This window comes from Salvia splendens, chromosome 20 (assembly GCF_004379255.2).
Source record: "Salvia splendens isolate huo1 chromosome 20, SspV2, whole genome shotgun sequence".
In the NCBI taxonomy this organism is placed as follows: Eukaryota; Viridiplantae; Streptophyta; class Magnoliopsida; order Lamiales; family Lamiaceae; genus Salvia; species Salvia splendens.
In genome coordinates this window covers 14178806-14204668 of record NC_056051.1, presented here as the reverse complement: position 1 = coordinate 14204668, position 25863 = coordinate 14178806, and the positions used below count along the sequence as shown (strand labels likewise).

At 37.0% G+C, this 25863-nt stretch overlaps 1 long non-coding RNA gene and 1 pseudogene across 1 annotated transcript; both read left to right on the top strand.

Annotated features, from left to right (window-relative positions):
* The first annotated feature begins 1057 nt into the window (after positions 1 to 1057).
* LOC121781928 lies at positions 1058 to 5427 on the top strand (annotated as a pseudogene).
* Positions 5428 to 7303: 1876 nt separating this feature from the next.
* On the top strand, positions 7304 to 8521 carry LOC121781956. The gene is made up of 3 exons (XR_006046218.1): positions 7304 to 7755; positions 7828 to 7900; positions 8059 to 8521. It is a non-coding gene; the product is annotated as an uncharacterized LOC121781956 (long non-coding RNA).
* The last annotated feature ends 17342 nt before the right edge of the window (positions 8522 to 25863 follow it).

The following is a 25863-nucleotide window of genomic DNA, read 5'->3' as shown; positions in this document are numbered from 1 at the left end:
GAAACATGTATTTATTTACCCCTAACAAGGAATATAAATCAATAATCGTGGGCGGATATAGTATAATATAAATAAATTTTGAAAGAGTAATCTATCCATCACCATGGTTTTAAAATTTCAATACATATAAAATATATGATTCATTTGATAATGCTCTTATAATTATTGTTCTCCCATTATTATTAGTTAAATCATCCCCTCTCTAGAACAAATAGAATCACATAACAACGCAAACCTATTTAAATATTGAATAAAACCTCAATTTTATTAAAATATTATTTATAGCTAGTCATACTATGACTACATATCTTTATTCATTTATCAAAGTCTAAAACAAAAATAATAATTTCATACAAATAAAAAACGAATATAAAGTCATTAGGTAGGTAGGGTCCCTCCGTCCTATCCGGTTTATGCATCATAAATTTATTCAAGGAGTTGTAAACTAAGTCCAAATTAGAACAAGAAAAAAATTACTAAAGCTAGTTTCCCTCTCCACCTCTCATTTTTATGAATTAATACTATGATTTTATATTTATCTCATCCCAATAAAATACTACATTCGTTCGGTTATAAATGCCATGTGTATTTCTTTGATTGACCCATTATAAATTTTAGTTAAGGTGTTAGATTTTGATATAATCATATTTGTAAGAATTGATTTTGGAATATTACTATTTCCTAAAGCGGTAGAAGTATCTACTATTGTTGCACGGTCAACTATTACAAATAAATGATTTAAAAATTAAATCGAAATAAAGTGCAATACCCAATAACTAAAGTAAAATTAATAAATCATAAAGTTATTTATATGGTCATATTATTTATTATTAAAAAACAGCTAGAAACGGTCTATCCAAAGAAAAGAGAAACGCCGTTTGCCTTGGCTTTATATGTGCAAATTATATTCCTTTGGCAATTATATTTGGAATATTTTTAATAATTATTGAAATTAGTTAAAACGAAACTGCTATTTCCCACCAATAAGAAAAGAGAATACGGTATATTTTATAATTAATTTTAATTAGAAAAGCTGAAACAGACGATCCGAAGAGAAACCTCAATTTGCCACAATTTTCTCTCACTAAAACCCTATTCTCTGTCTATATACTTTGCACTGTTCCTTCTCTCTCTACGCATATCTTCTCCTTGCAAACTCAGTAAAATATTCTTGCAAATAGTACTAAAATAACCCACAAATTCTATAAGCAAAAGGCGTGCTCTGTTTTTTGCCTTTTTTAATAATTCCAGTTCGACCCATCAGGTAAAACGCTTCCGATTTTGTTTTAATCCCTTCGTTTAGCATTTCTGCAGAATTCTCGATTTTTTCTAGCTTTGATTTTTTCCAGCTTCGTTTAGCATCAGGTAAAACGCGACCCGATTTTGTTGCTTTCGACAGACCCGTGTGGAAAAAATAAAAAATTAAAGTGAAAGAGCGGAAAAGGCGTGATTCTTTGATCATGGCTGTGGTGGAGAATGCCGGAGCTAACGCAATTGCGTCGTCGAATTGCGACTACGACACGGTGGTTAACGGGCAGGAAGCTAAGCCGGCTGATCAGAATTTCCATAAGATGCCTAACGGCCATCATCAGTTGACTATCAATGGAAATGGGGAACTTTGGAGAAGAAGATGGATGGGGAGGACGACGATGGAGGGGAGAGGGATATGCGGGATTTGGAGGAAATGCTGTCGAAATTGAATCCGATGGCGAAGGAATTCGTGCCGCCGTCTCTCCGCCTTCGGTGGTGGGTCGCACAAGCTGCTGGTGCCGCCTCACGCTGCTGCTGTTGCAGCGGCTGCGGCTGGGCATTTTGGGTTCATCACTAATGGTTTTGTGATGCAGCAGCAGGTTAACTCGGGAGTTCCCACTGCCAATTCTTTTAGAAGGGTTGGTATTTTTACGTGATCAATGATATTGTGTTTGTGTGTTGAATTCTCTTTCAAAGATTCCTTTTTTTGTTGTTTCTGTTGTGTTTATTTTGCTTTGGGGTGTTGAGTTCCCACCGCCTTTTGATTGGGTGCTGGAAAATATAGGGCTATAGATGATGAGAATGTGTTGGGTTTAATGTAGTATGGCTTGGGGTTGTTTAGTTCATGGATTTGTTGAAGCCCGAATTGTCTGGATACGAAGAAGTGAGATTCGGATATTGATTTTTATTTACTGTGAGTTGTTCAATGATTACGTATTTTTGTCTTGCTATAGTGTTTCTCTGTTGTTTTAGTTTTTTAAGAGGTTTGGTAATGGTGATGGTGTTGTGATTTGCAGAAGAAAAATGGCTTTGTTAATGGGAAGCGGAGGATGAATAGCCGAACGAGCATGGCTCAAAGAGAGGACGTGATTAGGCGGACGGTCTATGTCTCTGACATTGATCACCAGGTAAAGAGAATCTAGGTTTGAGGCCGGTTTATCATTCAATTCCTTTAAAAACGTATGAAATTAGGCGTTTTGCTGTGATGGATGTAGGTAACCGAAGAGCAACTTGCGCCGCTTTTCATTGGCTGTGGACAGGTAAATATATTTACGCCCTCAATATGGTTACTATTTCAAGCATTAGCTACTAAATAGTAGTAATTGTTTTCCATGATTTTCATAGTGAAGGTGGTGGATTGCCGTGTTTGTGGTGACCCCAATTCCGTTCTTCGCTTTGCCTTCATTGAATTCACTGACGAGGGTATGGACATTGTACCTTTTGTGTGTATTTCATTAAATTTCTAACGTTCTCACATCAAGTTGTTTGTCGCTAACGAGCAGAAGGGGCAATGAATGCTTTGAGCTTAGCTGGAATTATGCTCGGCTATTATCCTGTGAAAGCGCTACCTTCCAAAACTGCTATTGCCCCTGTTAATCCAACATTTTTGCCAAGGGTAAGAAATTTTCTCTCCTTTTTTCTTTTACTTGCTAGACACGTGAAAGCAATAGTTAGTTCAACAATGACACGCCGAGTGTTTCTTTTTCGTGAACTAGTCTGAGGATGAAAGGGAGATGTGTGCAAGAACTATCTACTGCACAAACATAGATAAAAAGGTACTTTGGTTTTCAGAAATTTTTTCCGTGTGGTGTCAATGAGCAATTTCTTGCCAGGCACAAAAAAGTGATTTATTGTTGCTTGATGTAGGTCAATCAAGCAGTCGTCAAACTCTTCTTTGAGTGTATTTGCGGAGAGGTTTGTAACTGCTCATGATACCCCTGAACAACTCATTATTGAAATTGTTATAATTCATGAAATGCATCTGTTGACACAGGTTTATCATTTGAGGTTACTTGGTGATTATCATCACTCAACTCGAATAGCTTTTGTGGAGTTTGTGATGGTAAGAACAACAGGCTCCCCCCCCCCCCCATTCTTTATTTGTTGTAGCACGAGAAGTCATTATTTTATTGCCAAACTTGACATTGCATGAGAAAATCTATTACATTATTTGTAAATGTCGTAATGTATAGTATACTTAGCAACAGTTCTGCTGAGTGCTAATCTGTTACCTTAGTTAAGAATTGTATAAGGAAAAATTTGTTGGACATATTAGAGTACCATCTTCTGTTCGTGTCTAATAAAGAAAATTTTGTTACTATTTGTGAATGTCGTAATGTATAGTATACTTAGTAACAGTGCTGCTGAGTGCTGTCTAATAGAGGAAAATCTGTTACTATTTGTGAATATCGTAATGTATAGTATACTTAGTAACAGTGCTGCTGAGGGCTGATTTATTCCCTTAGTCAAGAATTGTGTAAGGAAACATTGTTGCATCAAATTTCCTTTCGCACTAAATGCCAATATTTATTCTTTCAACCTATTGTTGGTTTAGCATATGGTCAACCATCCACATATTGCATGGTACCATTTCTTTTGCAAAACTTTAGTAACAAACTTTTTGACAAATCCTGACATCGCCAATCCTCTTCAACATATTCAAGCGTATGTCATTTGACGTGTAGACATGCTATAGCCTATAGATGCTGCCATTATGTTTCTACTTTTGTTATATATGAGCTTGCAAAATACCTTGCTTTATTGTGCCATACTCAACCATACAAATTTGTTTGGACACTTTTATTCCGGAAAGATGCAGTGCTGTTGTTGCCCATTTTATGTACATGTTTTTTCACTATCTTTCCCTTTTTCTTTACCTTTTCACTCTACGATGCTTCTTCTAGTGCGAGTCGGACAAATTAGGAAGCTAAGGAACAAATGTTAATAATCAGTGAAGAAAGGCCTTCATGATTACGGGTCTAATATATTTTGGGAGTCCATGATAGATAAATGGGTCAACCATGATATCTGTTTGATGATATATAGAAACGTGCTTATATCTGAGAGGTTCACTGGTGAGATTTTAGACAATCGTGTCAACACTTTCGGATAATTGTCTCAGATTGTGCTGCTTGACATTAGCCCTGCCCCTATTTTTTTTCTCTGATTCATTTAAGGATAGAAGTAACAATAGTTGCAAATGTTGAACCATACGCCTATTTAGTGTTGTTATAGATTCAGTTAGTTCCTTTTCTTTCATTGTAGTTGGTTTTTAGCTTTTAATAAGATTCCACAAAATTACATATAATAATACTGCTTTCATTTAGCATGCCTAATATGAGTATAGTACATTAATTTTTTCAAATAAGACCACATATTGCTACTGAATTTGTATCATATGATCTTAGTACATTCCCTTCACAGTGAACAATATATTTTTGCAACCTTATGCAGGTTTTACTCAGTTCTTCCTCTTGATTTTTATACTTTGTTGTGACATGCAAGTGTGATCCATTTCTTATCTGGCACGATGATGTTTCGATAAGTTAGCCCCCTTCTTATGCTGTTTCCAACTAGGAGTTTTCCTACTATACTCTCGGGAGGGCTAAGAATTAGTTTCCAGTAATCTTTACATGTAGAACGTACGACACTTTCTGGATCGGTCCTTTCTTGATACATCATCTCAACTTCACATTGTATATTCTCAATTCAGATTGTGTCTCCTGTTTATTGTAAATCCGAATAAGTCGTGCTATTGGCATGTACGTTTGATGTAACTGATCTCCCCCTTTTCAGGCGGAGAGTGCAATAGCAGCGCTGAACTGCACCGGCGCAGTCTTAGGATCACTGCCCATAAGGTTCGTACCTATCCATTCACTCAATCTATGTGACAGTCTTTCCTCGTGGTGAATGATTAATCCGAGATATTCGCACTTGCAGAGTTAGCCCATCTAAGACTCCAGTCCGACCCCTGTGCCCCACGCCAATCCATGCACTGATTGCTCATGAAGCACCTCTTTTAAGTTATATATACATAGAAACTGATACTTGCCATGGGGTATCTATGTGTTTTTAGCTTCTATTTTTCCTATGTCTGCTTCATATGTATGGTTTGCCTGTAGAGTACGACTATTTTCGAGGCTTTATTATGCTGCACATTACGCTGCGTTGAGCTTAGTAGGCAATGGCGGATCCAGGAATTGTATATCGTGGGTCGAAAATATAAATAAGGAGTATTAAAATAAATACTCTCTCCATCCCAAGTCATGGTTTATCATTTTTTGGGTGTTCCACTTTAGGAGTGTCAGTTGAAAATTGTAATAGGCCCCATATTCCACTAACTTTTTTTCACTAACATTTTATTATATAAAAATAATACTGTATAAAGTAACTCATATTTCACTATCTTTTTCACCTAACTTTTTTTACATTTCTCAAAATCCATGCCGAGCCTAATGGGACTCCTAAAGTGGGACGGATGGAGTAATTTGATATACATTATTTTTTTTATTCTGGAAATAACACAATTTTTTCTATAACATAAAAAAATATAGAAAATTGAATTTTTTAAAAAATAATTCTTATATAATAAAGTTGAAATGTTAAATTATATAACAAAAATTAGAAAAAATTAAGATATATCACTAATCACTCTATAGTAGGAGTAGTATTATTATTAAAGTATGTTTTTTTAATTTAAATAAATTAATGTGTTGAAATATCAATATAGTATTTTATACAAAATTGACTAATTGTAAAAATTGTTTAAAAAGTTGGGCCAAAATAGATATCATTACATTTTTGCTTGATATATTTGAAATAATACAAATAAGGAAATAAAATTTCAAACGTTATTTTAAAATTAAACTCTAGGTAGTTAGAATAGAAATGTGTCAATTTTTAACGGAGCCACCTATTCTCTTCTATGTAATTAATATAGGAATAAAAGTAATACTACTAAGTGGAGAAGACTTCTTCTATCTACCAACTAACCAATTCACAACAAACCCGTATCTCTTCTTCAAAACAAATCTGAAAAAAGCCTCTCTTCCTCTCTCACCTTCTCGGTCGCCACCTCCATTGCTGTGCGATGCCGCTGTCAGATCTCAGACGCTGCGTGGGGTAAAGCTGTAAAGGGGTTGAGGAACGGACGCCGTAGGGTCGAAGGCAAACTTTCCGGCAGCAGTCCGGGGGCGATGGTGGGGTCGGCCGACCCCACTCGACCCCACCTGAATCCGCCGCTGTTAGTAGGCACTTCCCTCACACTACTTCTGCTACTTTTACCACATGCTTCGCTCTCACTTGGAAGTTTTAACGATTCTCATTTTTTGCCAAATTTTGTGGCGTTGCTTCGTCCTTGGTATTACCAATGCTTGCCTCTTATATAGCGCTTAAAATACTTTCCATTATGTTGGTTATCAGTAGAAGATCATCTCAATTCGTTGTGTTTTAGGTCATAAATTATTGGAGTTGTTAAGAACAATGAAAAAGAAGTTCTTGATTTCTTGCTCTGTTTGATTTGGGATGGCTAAGTCAAGGCTATGGTGATAGTTTTTTTTCTACTTCATATGTATGATATGACTCGATTTGTATTCGTGTTAGTGTTTAGTCTTATCGTGTTGGCTGATAGTCAGAGATATTTTCAAGGTGTAATCGGGTCGGACTGTTGTGATCTTATCCGTTAGCAGAAAGTTTACTTTGAGCAGTAAGATGGATTGATTAAAACAATACTTATTTTGATAAATTAATTCTATTTTAACTATCTTCAAATATTTGATTTTTACATATTATTAGGATTGACTGATTAAAACAATATTTATTTTGATAAATTAATTCTATTTTAACTATCTTCAAATATTTGATTTTATATATTAATATTAATTTTACTAGGCAAGCTTATGGAGTATTAAATGAACCCTCTATCCACAATCTTCTTTCACAAACTTGGAGAAGGTTACAAATTGCAAAAGCAATTAGTTAAATCATTATAAAGTGCAAAATTCGTGGAAGGACGAAATCTTTGTCTCTTCACAAGTCATAATTGGTGTCTTTGTGTTCTTTTGTGATGACGACAATTTACCTTAGTGGAGAACCCACACAAATATAACAAAATAAAAAAAACAAATAAAACAACAAATTACCATTTATAACAATATATCTAACAATGACATTGTGTAATGCCCGACTTTTCCCTATTCCTTTAGAGTTGTTTTTTGATTACTGTCGAATTTTTTTTAGCCAACTATCGTTTCGTTTTATTTTGAGAGCCTATGGAATTTATTTTTTTTAAGAAGCCGAAATATTAAATAATTGTCATATTCTTCGTGTAGTCAAATTTAAGTCAAATAAATATCTCACAATCCCATTACTATACGGTTGTCTCCATATCTCCTTCTTTCCTTAAAAATCTCCAACCAAATACTCTTTGTTAAATCTATTTATACTTTTCCTCCCACAATCTCAGCAACCTACCGTTCCTGCAGTTTTCTTCCCCTTCCAACCAAGGTAATTTCTGTTCAATCACAGAATAGGAACCTCCATATTTTGATTCCATAACATAAATTCTTGAAATCACAGTTGAGAAGAAATAGTTCGAGTAAGAGAGCCGAGAGTCCCCCAAATTGTTTTCCTGCAACTCTTTGCAACAAAGGTATACACTTCTTCCACCCCCTTTCCTATTCCATTCTTGTGCATCTCATGAAATCTGAAATAAATCTCTAATTGGAAAACCAAAACAAAACCGAATCTAAGAATCGAGCTTTAATTTCACGAAATCAACGTAATAAATTTACTTGCGGGGTAGTTCAGGTTGGTTTCTGGGCTGCGCGGTGTCGTTTCGGGGCTGTTCGAAGAGCGAGCAGACCCGTGGCGACTGCAGACGGCGATGGCACTGAGCGACGGCGTGGACGCGGCCAGCATCAGCTCTTCCCGGCGGCGACAGCAGCGTCTTCCAGGCACGGTTACAACAGCACCGTTCCCTCCCGACGAGCAGTGGCCGGCGGCATGGAGCGAATCGGAAGAGGCGACGAAAATTTGGGGATCTTGTTTTCTTCCATTTTGTGAGAGAAGGCGAATTAGAATAGAGAGAGAAGTCGATGGTTTTGGGTGGATGGTTTTTCATTCATTCTTTTGTTTTATACTTTAATGAATTCATACTTTAGTAGTTGAGGTGTAAATTAAAGTGGAAGTAGAGGGGAGTATACGTGTAATTTTTGTAACAGGAGGTGTGCCCTTTAGTTCCATATTTTAAATTTAACTAGTTCCTCTTCAATATTATTTTAATGATTGATTCATATAGTAAACATATAGTTATATACGTATGTATATGTTAAGTATTGGAATATTTAGGTTGTTTATTCCTTTTATTGGATTACTGTTTTTAATTCGGAGTATATTAATTGGTATAATTGCGAAGGAGAATAGTTATGATAATTTACTTATATGCTTAAATAAATTTTGGGAATTTATTCCGACATCGTGGAGGGAAATACGAGGAGCCAACGGAGGAACTTTAGGCGGCCGCCGAATAATCGAAAACCGAGGAACGAGATAAACGATGTTAATTAGGTGCATGCATCTTATTTATTTACTTGATTCATTGTGTTGATTTATGTATTATTTAAATGCTAAAGGTGATTCCTTGCAAGTGAGACGTGATATCAAGGGAAAGGAAATAATTTCGGATTAAGAATTTGAGGTGGGCTTTCTTTTTAAATAAGGGCAATGCCCTAAGTATATTTTTATGTGAAAATGATACGAATATTTGTCATGCCGTGTTTTGTTTTATTCTATGGAACCTATCTGATGTGGCTTTTGCCATCAATGGATAATCGAATTCGGGTCTGTCTAGGGAGCGAGTCCCTATTCAGGCTAGTGTACACCTATGGAGATCGTGAGCCGTCTTTTGGGTCGGCCAGTCTAGTGACTTGGAATGTGGCCACATTCCTTGTCATCAATGGATCAGATATGGTAGACATCTATGGAAAAATGACTGCAGTCACGAGTTTTTACGATGGAAATGATTTTAGTGTCTTGGGTGATTTCTAAAGTTAAAACCCCAAGGTCACTCAATGGTGGCATGATAAATACTTTTTTATGAAACGTTTTCGGCATGAGTCCACTGAGTGCATCAAGTACTCAGCCCTGCATTTCTTTTTAAAAAGTGCAGGTTGAGCGGTGACGAGCGCGGTAGGTGTTGAGCATAAAAGTGAAGAATGTCTATCAAATGTCTAGAATATGTTGTGTCTTCATACATAGCATTATTATACTCTCGAAATGCTTCCGCTAAATATTGTTTCTTTTGTGTTGTTGATTGTTTAGATACTCTGATTTTATTCGAGCTATTCCCATTTGTTTCGGGCTATGGTTGAGCTGTGTTGTTTTCCACTTTCTTTCCCGCTTCTTTAACCCTCCCCTAGTCGCGATCAACCGTGTTTTCTATCCTTAGAAAATGCGGGCATGACAAAGTGGTATCAGAGCCATTTTTCTTTCTGCTCTGGACCCGAGAGTCTTTTTCAGTCTTAGTCTAGACTTGTTTCGCTAGACTAAAATAATAACTAAAATAAAATAAAAGAAGATAAAATAATAATTGTGTATTGAAGGCTCAACATCCCGCTTCGCCACGCTCAACCAAGAAAGAGGTAATATATTTTTATCAAAAAAAAATTATGAGAGAGTTTTCAGGAAAGGAGATGAGAAGCTATGGCCATGAAAACAAAACATGTTTTACAATGGTTATGAAAACAAAGTATGTTTTACAATGGGATAGATGAGCTATGGTTATAAAAAAATATTTGTTTATGTGTTATGCGAGAAGATGAAAATCTATGGTGATAGAAAGATGTATGTCTTGCAATGGGGTGATTTATCTTTTATGAAAAAATTAATCAATGGAAAATACTGTGTTTATGAATAGTTTGAAAATTTTTGAGTTTCGAGAAAAATAGTTTTAACTTTTCGTTTGGAAAATTGAGCTATGGAAATGTGATGTTATTTATGTTATGAGGTGCAAAGTATAATGCGTTATTCTATGGAGTGTTTTATGCGAATGATGAAAGTTGATGCGAAAGTACGTTTTAGTTTTGAGTCAAAACTTTTACTTTAAAAGTGAGATGTGGAAAATTTTTGAGGAAAGTGTGAAAGAGTTTGAAGAAAACTTTTGTTTCAAAATTTTATGAATGTAAATGTGAAGTGCGAAAGTGTTTTGCTATGGGGTGTGAAAATGTTGTGTGTTATACTTGGTTATCTTGAAGTGTCACGACCGCCCATACTAGGGGTACTACAAACGCGGCGATAGTGACCGACCTGCATGGATAACAGTTTAAAATGAAAACTTAATTAACTTAAAGGGAGAAAACATTTTAGTTTAAAGAAGTTTAAGATTAAAATTTTTCTATTAATTAGAAAAGACTTATGATAAAGACTTTTGAAGGAAGCAGCGGAGAGAAATGACCTTTTAAAATTAAAAACCAATTAACTTCTAAAGGAAAGAAACATTTAGTTTAATTCACGGGAATACTATTTTCAGATAACAAAGTAAACACTCGTTTAAAACCTAACACGACCAAACATACTCAAACACAGTACGAAAAAGATTTAAGTCTTGAGACATAGTTTCAAAATATAGCAGGGGAAATAAGGTTTAAAGAGAGTCAAGGATAACGCCTATGTATGACGACACAACGCATCCTAAGTTCTTAGTCCAACTCAACATCCTCCGCAACATCCCTCTCAACCTGCACATAAGAAAAATAATATGCAGGGCTGAGTACTTGTTGTACTCAATGGGCTCATGCCGAAAACATTTATACAGTTATGTCATCCATACCAGTGATCTCGAGTTTTATACGTACTAAAGAAATATCATCGAGAACACAAAAACATTTCATAGACTGGCCAGTCAAATAATCTCCCCACTTTCTCAACAATCCATCAATCACAATCATCATTCCATGTGCGACGAAAGTGTGGCCACACTATTCGCCCAAGAGACCGGCCGACTAGCAAGGACGGCTCACGATCCCACCAGTGTACACAGCCTGATAGGATTTGCGGCCCTACTCAGACCCAAATTCGTTTCACAACACAACCATATAGCCTAACGGAGTAAACTCAGACGAACTAGGCATCAGGCACACAATCTCAATCAAAACAAACCATGGTATGACATAACAAGTTAAACCACCCTTATAACGCCACATAGTATTTTCGGAAAAATAAAGAGATTTGAAAAGAAAGGCCACCTCGTTTGCTTAACAATTCACAATCCAACTTATGGCAACTCTCGTTCCTCGAGTTCACGAATACACAATCACCCTTGTCAACGACAACACAAGTCAGCCTTCCACAAAAATCATATTACTATGCATTTCCTATCGTTTCTCTCTCATCGTTTTTCTCAATTTACCCAACCCAACGTTCGTCACAAAGACGGAAAAACACACCGTAATACATTTCAACTTATCGCACGTGATCACCTCATTAGGCACGTTCCTTGGACATACATACATCATATAATACTTTTAAACTTGAAAATAAGTGTCATTTTATCAAGGCAGAAAACTGGCAGAACTGCGCGACCGTGTTGTAAAAATCACTAAAATTTCACCCGACCTCATATGAAGCTAAATTTTTGTCAAAACACAGAAGACACATTCAAGTTCATCTAGAAAAATTTTCACACTGAAATGACGTCGTTTAGTCAGTCAAATCAATAATTAAACTCTCTGGTCGGAACATAAAATTTCTGGCTGCACTGCGCAGTTCATTTGAAAAATTCGCCATAAATTCATCTAATGCCCAAAAAGGCTGAAACTTTTACACAACACAGAAAACACTTCAAATATTCATATAGTTCAAGAATCGCATTAAACGGGGGTCATTTGGTCGGTCAAACAGAATACGAAACTTTCATGGCGAGAACACAAGTTTCTGGCAGAATTGCGCAGTCAACTTCAAAAATTTATTAAAAATTCATTTTTTCGACCACATGGGCTGAAATTCACACGAGACACAGAAAAAACCTTGAAATTCACGCAGTAAAAAGTTCATATCAACATTCGATCGTTTGATAGGTCAATCACACATCAGAAGCCACTGTTCGAACGTCACAGATTTCAGGCTCATAATCTCGAATTTAGGGTTTCTTCTTCAATCAAACAAATACCAATTTTTCATGCTTATAACACACAATCATGCTTAAAAGTTCCTCATAATCATGTTTGCATATAAACCCACATCATTCACCAACGATTCAAATCAAACTTCACATAAACTTAATAAAAAACGCATAACTATCAAAGTTCTCATGCAATCACACTTTCCCACTGATTAATTTTGCGATCTATCAATCCTACACCCTCTATATGCATGTAGGATTCAAGATTAAAGTTTCAATGAAGGAGATGAGAAGAAAAACTTAGTTATACCTTCTTGAATCAAGAAAACGAACGGTAGAAACAATAATGGAGGCGATTCGTCGGAGACTCTTGAAAATAAACTCCAATGGATGCAAGAACAAGGATGAATGTAGGATTTTTGGAGAGAATATGGAGATGGAGAGGAGAGGTACGAAATTTATGAGGGAGATGGGGGCTAGGGTTTAGTTTAGGTGATTATATAGTCCTAGGTTTAATCCCATTAATTAATTAATTAATTAATTGTGGAGGAATAAAATAGAGGCCAATAAATAAAATCCCACAATTAAAAGGAAGGCAAGTATTTCGAAAATTATGGCTAGAAATTCAATAAGGAATTTATTTGGTATTTACTTAGAGAGAAATAGATTCACAATTTAGGAAATAAAACGATGAATATTCCATAAACTGGGGAACAAAATAAATTAAATCTCCAAGTAGGAAATGATGAGGGAGGGGCGAAAATCTTGATGGTGTGCAGAAGGAAATTATTTAAATCCTCAATTAAATAGAATATGATTTAAATTTGGTAATTTCTTTATAGGAAAAGACTCCCACAAAATAGGCAACAATTAAATAAGTTTTCCACAAGGAAGTTAAGCCAAAAACGTGTTGGATGGAGACACAATAGAAGGAAAATATTCACATCCCCAATTAATTTGGCTTAGGTATTAATTTGATATTGAATAAAAGGAATTCCACAAAATAGGAAACAAATATATTCTCCTCTACAAATAGGGGGCCGAAAATTGGTTTAATTAGCCACAAGGAAATAATTCAACTCTTAATTCAATTGGGGTGAGGGAATAAAATGTGGCAAGATTTAATTAGATTTAATTTGGATGAATATCCCAAAACAATTAATTAAATCAAAGAAAGAATAAAATTCCCATTAATTGGAGGGGCTGACAATAGCCACTTTTTTTTTGCTAGAACAAGATGAATGATTTTATTTAAATTGATTCCCCACATTGGATAATATAAATAACACTTCATTCCAAATCACTCATGACAATTTATTCCACATAGTCAACTCAATCAAGTAGCAACAATTAAATTTCATAAATGAAATTTCCAATCGACATATTAAAATAAAAGTCGCAAAAATTTTGGGATGTTACATCCTTCCCCTCTTAACAGAAATTTCGTCCCGAAATTTTGACCGTCTCACATAAACAACTCGGGGTATTTTTCTTTCGTTCTATCTTCTATCTCCCACGTGGCTTCCTCGGGACCATAGTGTTTCCACAACCCTTTCACAGATGCTATCGACTTGTTTCGCAACTCTTGCACCTTCCGATCTAGGATTGCCTTGGGCCTTTCCTCGTAGTTCATGTCGGGGATCAGGAACTCTTTCTCTTGATGAATCACATGCTTGGGGTCGAACACGTACTTGCGCAACTGCGATACCTGGAACACGTTGTGCACGTTTCCAAAACTGGGAGGTAACGCCAAACGGTACGCTACAGGACCTACTTCATCGTTAATCTCGTACGGCCCTACAAAACGCGGTTTCAGCTTGCCCTTTACTACAAACCTCACAACTCCTTTCGTCGAGGATACTTTCAAGAACACTTTGTCACCAACGTCAAATTTGATTTCCGTTCGACGGACGTCAGCATACGACTACTGCGTATCTTGACTTTCCTTGATCCTTGCACGGATTTGATGCAAAATTTCGGTCATCTCCTTTATAGCGTCGGGTCCTAACATCTTCTCTCACCAACTTCATCCCAATAGAGTGAGGATTGACACTTCCTGCCATACAAGGCTTCATACGGAGCCATATCGATCGTCGCTTGATAGCTATTGTTGTAGGCAAATTCAACCAATGGTAGAACAGTTTCCCAACTTTCCCCTCGATCTAGGAAAACGGCTCGCAACATATCTTCAAGCGTTTGAATCGTCCTCTCTGACTGCCCATCTGATTGCGGGTGATAAGCAGTGCTGAAGTTCAGTTGTGTGCCCAATTCTCGTTGCATACTCATCCAAAACTTTGATGTGAATTTCGTATCGAGGTCGGACACAATGGTCTTTAGCACTCCATGCAATCGCACAATCTCATTCACATAGAGTTTTGCTAACTTGTCCGCGCCATGAGTAATTCGAATTGGTAAAAAGTGCGCGCTTTTAGTTAGTGGATCGATGATCACCCAAATCGCAGTGTTGCCCTTTTGTGACTATGGAAACCCGTCACGAAATCCATAGCTAGATACTCCCACTTCCACTCGGGAATTTCAAGTGGTTGCAATTTCCCATATGGCCGTTGGTGTAAGGCCTTCACTTGTTGACATGCTAGGCATCGCTCCACATACGACGCTACGTCCCCTTTCATTCCATTTACGGTGTTTTCGGCGATTTCCAATTCTGCACGGCCTCGACCTTCGCTGGGTCTACTTGAATTCCATTTGCCGTCACAATATGACCAAGAAAGTTCACTCGAGTCAACCAAAACTCACACTTACTAAACTTGGCATAAAGCTTCTCCCTTCGCAACGTTTCTAACACTGTTTGTAGATGTTGTCCATGTTCCTCCTCGTTCTTCGAATATACCAACACGTCGTCGATGAAGACTAACACAAACTTGTCAAGATACTCGTGGAAAACTCGGTTCATCAAGTCCATGAAAACGGCTGGGGCGTTGGTCAGCCCAAATGGCATCACGACGAATTCATAATGGCCATAACGAGTGCGAAAAGCAGTCTTAGGCACATCCTCTCGTCAGACCTTTAGTTGATGATACCCTGATTTCAAATCCATTTTTGAGAATACGTCCGCTCCTCGAAGTTGGTCAAATAAGTCATCAATCCTTGGCAGTGGGTACTTATTCTTCAAGGTCATCTTGTTGAGCTCACGATAGTCGATGCACATCCTCATCGTCCCATCCTTCTTCTTAACGAACAAAACTGGCGCTCCCCACGGTGACACACTAGGTCGAATAAAACCCAAGTGTAACAGTTCTTGCAACTGTACTTTCAACTCGGCCAACTCCTTAGGGGCCATTCGTTATGGTGCCTTCGACACTGGCGCAGATCCGGGTTCTAAGTCGATGGTAAACTCCACTTGTCTGTCAGGCGGTGGTCCAGGTAAGGTTTCAGGGAACACATCGGGAAAGTCTGGTACTACTGCCACGTCTTCCACTTTCAACTCCTTCTTCTCCTCTCCGTTCAAATACACAAGATATGCCGGACGCCCTTTTCTTATCATCGTGGTTGCTTACATAGCAGAGATTATGGAGGTTCGTCGGTTCATGGAGATTCCATACAAGATGACCGGCTCGTCACCAGGGGTTTGAAAAGAAATCTGTGACTCTTTACAGTGAATCATTGCGTGGTTCTAGGTAAGCAAATCCATTCTCAAAATTATGTGAACGTTCTCCAAAGGCATGACGTGTAAAAGTCGAGCTACTACTCCTAACTCTCCTAACACAAACTTTAGTCAAACAGTCTTAACTTGGATATGAACCGATTTTGAATTGTAACAATTGGTTATGATCATCCCCTTGGAGCTTGAAAGAACATAAGATATGTCATGAATATGGGATGAAACCAAATTAATGTCAACTCTCATATTAGGCTACCAAAAGATAATTCAATTGTTCGACAAAATTTGAATGGTCCACACATCAATGGATAATGACTTAAAGGGTTGAGGAAAAGGAATGATCAGTTGCCCGAGGATTGAGAAATGTAGGCAGTTGTCACAAAGCGGTACTGATCATGGTTCAAGGAAAATCATAATATAGACTGACAGAATCACATCAATGGGATTCATAAGTTTGTGAAAGGCAATCAAAGTCAAAGAGGCTGTTGAAAACCAAAATCAAGTGGATTAAGTTTGTTAAGGCATGGAACAAAATGTAGGCCTTAACTTCATTTTGTAGAAAGAAAGGTTATATTATGGAAAGAATACATATAGTGGAACTGAACCAAAAAGACTTTCACTCTATGAGAAAGAACTTGACACAGACATAGTTACAAAATGAAAAGCTGAACAAAAGTTCAAAGAAGAATATCCCATAGAAAACATGTCTGCGAAACGTGTCTATATTGAAGGACATGACTGCAAGCAGCCTTTAGGTATGAAGTTTAATAGCAAAGGCTCACAAAGTCAAAATATTGTTCGTATAAATAATTAAGTCAAAGAAGACTACAATCAATCCAAGTGTCCAAAGTTATGAAGGCAACAACACTTTCCAAGAATTGAAAGTGAGTTATGACTCAATGGAGGGAAAGAAATAATATGCATCACTTGCAAGGGGTGAATGAAACAAGCTGTTAAATAGACAAGGGCTCACGGTTATTTGAAAAGTCCTAAAAAAATAACTTCTTAGAATCCAAGTAAGATCTGTTGATTAAAAAGTTCGTTCTAGCTTTTAAAATCGCACCTCCTCATTCATCTTTCGCGAGCCGAAACTGGTAACATCGCTCTAGGAGTTGTGGGTTCCACGTTGAGATTCTTCGTATCAATGCCACTAATAATGATAGTCGGAGTCCATATCTTCATAAAGTTCTCTGCATGTCATAATGATTATCCTCTTAGGATATTGTTGTCATCCTCGTGCTCCTTAGCAGGGTATGAAGATCATCTTCATCGTTCTGCCGCTTACGCACGATTACACTATACTAATTTAAATCACTAGTATGACCGCTCGTCGTTGCATGAAAATATCACTTAGCTTCAGCTCTTCTTGTCTCGCACCCTGACTTAAGGGTTTGCCTTAACTTTCATATTCTCATACGTTTCATTGCTCAGAGTAGCAATAGTTAAGTTTTCAACTTAGAACTACGATTCGCACGGTCAACTAGGCTTATATTTTAGGTACTCTAAGTTCACAACACAATTCATCATCTCATAGATCATCATCTACCATAATTTACGTCATTCATACCCCAAGATAAACACACAACATTTTCACATCCCGTAGCAAAACACTTTCGAACTTCACAATTCTATTCAAAACTTTTGAAACGATATTTCTTTACACTTTCACACCTTCTAATTTTTTTTTCCACATCTCAATTTTAAGGTAAAAGTTTTGACTCAAACTAAAACGTACTTCCGCATCAACTTTCATCACTCTTATAACACACTCCATAGAATGACGCATCATACTTCGTACCTCATAACATACATAACATCACACTTCCATGGCTCAATTTTTCAAATGAAAAGTTTATTTTATTTTATTTTTTAAACAATCCATAAACACAACATTTTCCATTGATTAATTAATATTCCCAAAAGAAAGAACTTTTCACAACATAAACATTTTTCCTCAATCAAACTCCACTAGAACAACTAGTCATTAATATTACAAAACATCAACCACAAAATCATTTTTCCATTTTTCTCTTTTACATATCAAACCATGCAAATCTTTCAAAACTCATAACACATTTGTATTCCAAACAAAACACTCATGCACTTCACATATATGTTTGAAACAACATTTTTTTTTAAATTGCTCTTTTTTTCTCAAAAATTTCAACATGCTCAAAACAACTCATCAACCTTCATCCTTCATGTAAAACACTCCATCATCCTATGCTCACATGCTTTTGTCATATCACTTACACACACATAACACATACTTAGGTCATCATGCCAATCTTGCTCATGTCTCACATACTCATACCATATCAATATCATGTTCGTACATACAACACATGCTTAAATTATATTGTCAATTCATGCTCATATTCCACATATTCATACTATCACGATATTGTTTTCACATAATACACGTGTTTAGATCATCATACCAATCATGCTCACATTCAACTTATTTATGTCATCACATCATTTATTCACAAATTTCAATCATGAAAATCACATCATCACGTAATTACTTGCTCATGCATTCTTTTGCCCAAACCATCCTCATCATATCATCAATCTTATACATCGTTCTCATATTTCATCAACAACTTAAAACATACCTCACTTTCCTTGGTTGAGCGTGATGCTTTGGATGTTGAGCCTTCGTGATACTTTTAGTTTATGGTCTACTATTCTAGACTTAAAGTGAAAGAAGTCTCTCGGACCAGAGCGAAAGAACGAAGCTCTGATACCACTCTGTCACGACCGCCCATACTAGGGGTACTACAAACGCGGCGATAGTGACCGACATGCATGGATAACAGTTTAAAATGAAAACTTAATTAACTTAAAGTGAGAAAAACATTTTAGTTTAAAGAAGTTTAAGATTAAAATTTTTCTATTAATTAGAAAAGACTTATGATAAAGACTTTTGAAGGAAGAAGCGGAGAGAAATGACCTTTTAAAATTAAAAACCAATTAACTTCTAAAGGAAAGAAACATTTAGTTTAATTCACGGGAATACCATTTTCAGATAACAAAGTAAACACTCGTTTAAAACCTAACACGACCAAACATACTCAAACACAGTACGGAAAAGATTTAAGTCTTGAGACATAGTTTCAAAATATAGCAGCGGAAATAAGGTTTAAAGAGAGTCAAGGATAACGCCTATGTATGACGACACAACGCATCCTAAGTTCTTAGTCCAACTCAACATCCTCCGCAACATCCCGCTCAACCTGCACATAAGAAAAATAATATGCAGGGCTGAGTACTTGTTGTACTCAATGGGCTCATGCCGAAAATATTTATACAGTTATGTCATCCATACCAGTGATCTCGAGTTTTATACGTACTAAAGAAATATCATCGAGAACACAAAAACATTTCATAGACTGGCCAGTCAAATAATCTCCCCACTTTCTCAACAATCCATCAATCACAATCATCATTCCATGTGCGACGAAAGTGTGGCCACACTATTCGCCCAAGAGACCGGCCTACTAGCAAGGACGGCTCACGATCCCACCAGTGTACACAGCCTGATAGGGTTTGCGGCCCTACTCAGACCCAGATTCGTTTAACAACACAACCATATAGCCTAACGGAGTAAACTCAGACGAACTAGGCATCAGGCACACAATCTCAATCAAAACAAACCATGGTATGACATAACAAGTTAAACCACCCTTATAACGCCACATAGTATTTTAGGAAAAATAAAGAGATTTGAAAAGAAAGTCCACCTCGTTCGCTTAACAATTCACAATCCAACTTATGGCAACTCTCGTTCCTCGAGTTCACAAATACACAATCACCCTTGTCAACGACAACACAAGTCAGCCTTCCACAAAAATCATATTACTATGCATGTCCTATCGTTTCTCTCTCATCGTTTTTCTCAATTTACCCAACCCAACGTTCGTCACAAAGACGGAAAAACACACCGTAATATATTTCAACTTATCGCACGTGATCACCTCATTAGGCACGTTCCTTGGACATACATACATAATGTAATACTTTTAAACTTGAAAATAAGTGTCATTTTATCAAGGCAGAAAACTGGCAGAACTGCGCGACCGTGTTGTAAAAATCACTAAAAATTCACCCGACCTCATATGAAGCTAAATTTTTGTCAAAACACAGAAGACACATTCAAGTTCATCTAGACAAATTTTCACACTGAAATCACGTCGTTTAGTCAGTCAAATCAATAATTAAACTCTCTGGTCGGAACATAAAATTTCTGGCTGCACTGCGCAGTTCAATTGAAAAATTTGCCATAAATTCATCCAAGGCCCAAAAAGGCTGAAACTTTTACACAACTCATAAAACACTTCAAATATTCATATAGTTTAAGAATCACATTAAACGGAGGTCATTTGGTCGGTCAAACAGAATACGAAACTTTCTTGGCGAGAACACAAGTTTCTGGCAGAATTGCGCAGTCAACATCAAAAATTTATTAAAAATTCATTTTTTCGACCAAATGGGCTGAAATTCAAACGAGACACAGAAAACACCTTGAAATTCACGCAGTAAAAAGTTTATATCAACATTCGATCGTTTGATAGGTCAATCACACATCAGAAGCCACTGTTCGAACGTCACAGATTTCAGGCTCATAATCTCGAATTTAGGGTTTCTTCTTCAATCAAACAAATACCAATTTTTCATGCTTATAACACACAATCATGCTTAAAAGTTCCTCATAATCATGTTTGCATATAAACCCACATCATTCACCAAAGATTCAAATCAAACTTCACATAAACTTAATAAAAAACGCATAACTATCAAAGTTCTCATGCAATCACACTTTCCCACTGATTAATTTTGCGATCTATCAATCCTACACCCTCTATATGCATGTAGGATTCAAGATTAAAGTTTCAATGAAGGAGAAGAGAAGAAAAACTTAGTTATACCTTCTTGAATCAAGAAAACGAACAGTAGAAACAATAACGGAGGCGATTCGTCGGAGACTCTTGAAAATAAACTCCAACGGATGCAAGAACAATGATGAATGTAGGATTTTTGGAGAGAATATGGAGAGGGAGAGGAGAGGCACGAAATTTATGAGGGAGATGGGGGCTAGGGTTTAGTTTAGGTGATTATATAGTCCTAGGTTTAATCCCATTAAATAATTAATTAATTAATTGTGGAGGAATAAAATAGAGGCCAATAAATAAAATCCCACAATTAAAAGGAAGGCAAGTATTTCAAAAATTATGGCTAGAAATTCAATAAGGAATTTATTTGGTATTTACTTAGAGAGAAATAGATTCACAATTTAGGAAATAAAACGATGAATATTCCATAAACTGGGGAACAAAATAAATTAAATCTCCAAGTAGGAAATAATGAGGGAGGGGCGAAAATCTTGATGGTGTGCAGAAGGAAATTATTTAAATCCTCAATTAAATAGAATATGATTTAAATTTGGTAATTTCTTTATAGGAAAAGACTCCCACAAAATAGGCAACAATTAAATAAGTTTTCCACAAGGAAGTTAAGCCAAAAACGTGTGGGATGGAGACACAATAGAAGGAAAATATTCACATCCCCAATTAATTTGGCTTAGGTATTAATTTGATATTGAATAAAAGGAATTCCATAAAATAGGAAACAAATATATTCTCCTCTACAAATAGGGGGGCCGAAAATTGGCTTAATTAGCCACAAGGAAATAATTCAACTCTTAATTCAATTGGGGCGAGGGAATAAAATGTGGCAAGATTTAATTGGATTTAATTTGGATGAATATCCCAAAACAATTAATTAAATCCAAGAAAGAATAAAATTCCCATTAATTGGAGGGGCCGACAATAACTACCTTTTTTTTGCTAGAACAAGATGAATGATTTTATTTAAATTGATTCCCCACATTGGATAATATAAATAACACTTCATTCCAAATCACTCATGACAATTTATTCCACATAGTCAACTCAATCAAGTAGCAACAATTAAATTTCATAAATGAAATATCCAATCGACGTATTAAAATAAAAGTCGCAAAAATTTTGGGATGTTACATGAAGTATGAATGGTATGGTGTTGAGATGTGAGATGTTATGTGTTTTTGCATGTTTAATAATGTGGGATGATTCAAACGCTGCACTTCATAGTGGTAAGGTAGAAACAAGGACCATCAACACTAGGTTTCATGACAGATAGTATTAGCGATTGAGATAACTTATGTGTGTTGGATCAGAATGCCGCCAAGACGTAATAGACAACCAAGGCGTAATGAAGATGGACAGTCCGAGTGGTCAATTGGGCATCCACCTCCACCACCACCCCCACGTCCACCTCAAGAAAAAGGATACATCAAGACCTTTTTGAAGCAAAACCCCCCACAGTTTGATGGACTGGGAGAGCCACCAAAGGTAGAGGCCTGGATACGCGCCCTCGAGCGTATATTCGATTTTATGGAGTGCACAGATAGAGAACGTCTCGCTTGTGTGACTTTTCAATTAACTGGGCCTGCCGATTTTTGGTGGGATACTAAGCGAAGGACAATGACCCCGCACGTCGTGAGGCGCTGACATGGAATGAATTCAAGGAGGAGGTGTACAACAAGTACATTCCCATGAGCTACAGACGGGCAATGATAGTTGAGTTTCACACCCTAAAACAAGGAAGCATGACGGTGACGGAGTACGACCGTGCTCTTTGTGAAATGACCCGATATGCGCCCGAGTTAGTAGACACAGATGAAAAAATGGCTGAAAAATTTCATTCTGGCCTTAAACACGAAATAAGGGTAGCCGTGGCCAGCCGGAGAGGAGTTACATACTCCGAGATTTTGAGTTGCGCTTTAGATGTGGAAGAGGCCCTACCTAAGGATGAGACGGTAGCGAATCCTACACCACCAACACCACATCAACAACATAACTCTCGAGACAAGAGGAAATGGGATGGAGATCAGGGTCCATATGAAAATAAAAGGCAACAACATATCCAGATTGCTCCCAATCAGAGGGGTAATTTCCGACCTAGGATTCCTCCATGCACTATATGCTATAGGAACCACCGTGGAGAGTGTAGACTCAAGTTTGATGGATGCTACAACTGTGGTGGAAATGGCCATTTCTCTAGAGATTGCCCAAGTAAGAATGTTGGAGTGGGTGCAAGGCAAAACGACCAAGGACCACGCCCACAACTTCAAGCAATTCAAGCTGACCCAAGAGGAGACCCAGCTCCACCCCCAAACCAATAGAAACATTGTGGTTGCGAGAAATACGCTTGCGAATTTGAAGATAAGATGGAGAGTACTAAGAAACGTTTAGTTATATTTTTGCAAATTTCAGGATGAAATTTTTGTTAAGATGGGTAGATTGTAATGCCCGACTTTTCCCTATTCCTTTAGAGTTGTTTTTGGATTACTGTCGAATTTTTTTAGCCAACTATCATTTCATTTTATTTGAGAGCCTATGGAATTTATTTTTTTTAAGAAGCCGAAATATTAAATAATTGTCATATTCTTCATGCAGTCAAATTTAAGTCAAATAAATATCTCACAATCCCATTACTATACAGTTGTCTCCATATCTCCTTCTTTCCTTAAAAATCTCCAACCAAATACTCTTTGTTAAATCTATTTATACTTTTCCTCCCACAATCTCAGCAACCTACCGTTCCTGCAGTTTTCTTCCCCTTCCAACCAAGGTAATTTCTGTTCAATCACAGAATAGGAACCTCCATATTTTGATTCCATAACATAAATTCTTGAAATCACAGTTGAGAAGAAATAGTTCGAGTAAGAGAGCCGAGAGTCCCCCAAATTGTTTTCCTGCAACTCTTTGCAACAAAGGTATACACTTCTTCCACCCCCTTTCCTATTCCATTCTTGTGCATCTCATGAAATCTGAAATAAATCTCTAATTGGAAAACCAAAACAAAACCGAATCAAAGAATCGAGCTTTAATTTCACGAAATCAACGTAATAACTTTACTTGCGGGGTGGTTCGGGTTGGTTTCTGGGCTGCGCGGTGTCGTTTCGGGGCTGTTCGAAGAGCGAGCAGACCCGTGGCGACTGCAGACGGCGATGGCACTGAGCGACGGCGTGGACGCGGCCAGCATCAGCTCTTCCCGGCGGCGACAGCAGCGTCTTCCAGGCACGGTTACAACAGCACCGTTCCCTCCCGACGAGCAGTGGCCGGCGGCATGGAGCGAATCGGAAGAGGCGACGAAAATTTGGGGATCTTGTTTTCTTCCATTTTGTGAGAGAAGGCGAATTAGAATAGAGAGAGAAGTCGATGGTTTTGGGTGGATGGTTTTTTCATTCATTCTTTTGTTTTATACTTTAATGAATTCATATTTTAGTAGTTGAGGTGTAAATTAAAGTGGAAGTAGAGGGAGTATACGTGTAATTTTTGTAACAGGAGGTGTGCCCTTTAGTTCCATATTTTAAATTTAACTAGTTCATCTTCAATATTATTTTAATGATTGATTCATATAGTAAACATATAGTTATATACGTATGTATATGTTAAGTATTGGAATATTTAGGTTGTTTATTCCTTTTATTGGATTACTGTTTTAATTCAGAGTATATTAATTGGTATAATCGCGAAGGAGAATAGTTATGATAATTTAATTATATGCTTAAATAAATTTTGGGAATTTATTCCGACATCGTGGAGGGAAATACGAGGAGCCAACGGAGGAACTTTAGGCGGCCGCCGAGTAATCGAAAACCGAGGAATGAGATAAACGATGTTAATTAGGTGCATGCATCTTATTTATTTACTTGATTCATTGTGTTGATTTATGTGTTATTTAAATGCTAAAGGTGAGTCCTTGCAAGCGAGACGTGATATCAAGGGAAAGGAAATAATTTCGGATTAAGAATTTGAGGTGGGCTTTCTTTTTAAATAAGGGCAATGCCGTAAGTATATTTTTATGTGAAAATGATACGAATATTTGTCATGCCGTGTTTTGTTTTATTCTATGGAACCTATCTGATGTGGCTTTTGCCATCAATGGATAATCGAATTCGGGTCTGTCTAGGGAGCGAGTCCCTATTCAGGCTAGTGTACACCTATGGAGATCGTGAGTCGTCTTTTGGGTCGGCCGGTCTAGTGACTTGGAATGTGGCCACATTCCTTGTCATCAATGGATCAGATATGGTAGACATCTATGGAAAAATGACTGCAGTCACGAGTTTTTACGATGGAAATGATTTTAGTGTCTTGGGTGATTTCTAAAGTTAAAACCCCAAGGTCACTCAATGGTGGCATGATAAATACTTTTTTATGAAACGTTTTCGGCATGAGTCCACTGAGTGCATCAAGTACTCAGCCCTGCATTTCTTTTTAAAAATGTGCAGGTTGAGCGGTGACGAGCGCGGTAGGTGTTGCGCATAAAAGTGAAGAATGTCTATCAAATGTCTAGAATATGTTGTGTCTTCATACATAGCATTATTCTACTCTCGAAATGCTTCCGCTAAATATTGTTTATGTTGAGTTGTTGATTGTTGAGATACTCTGATTTTATTCGAGCTATTCCCATTTGTTTCGGGCTATGGTTGAGCTGTGTTGTTTTCCCCTTTCTTTTCCGCTTCTTTAACCCTCCCCTAGTCGCGATCAACCGTGTTTTCTATCCTTAGAAAATGTGGGCGTGACACATTGTTTTTGGCTTCTCAATATCATTTTTGTTGAAGCAAATTCCCTTTTATTATTTAGAAAAACAATTATAGAACCATGTACTCATAATCTATTACATTGGCAAATTAATACTAATGCAGAGTAGAAAATAAATAAGATTTCACACAGATTAGGTCAAGGTCAATATAATGACGGGTCCAATTTCCAGTGGAGTTGGGAAGTCGACCGACCAGTGGCGTATCAAGTTGAGAAAGTGA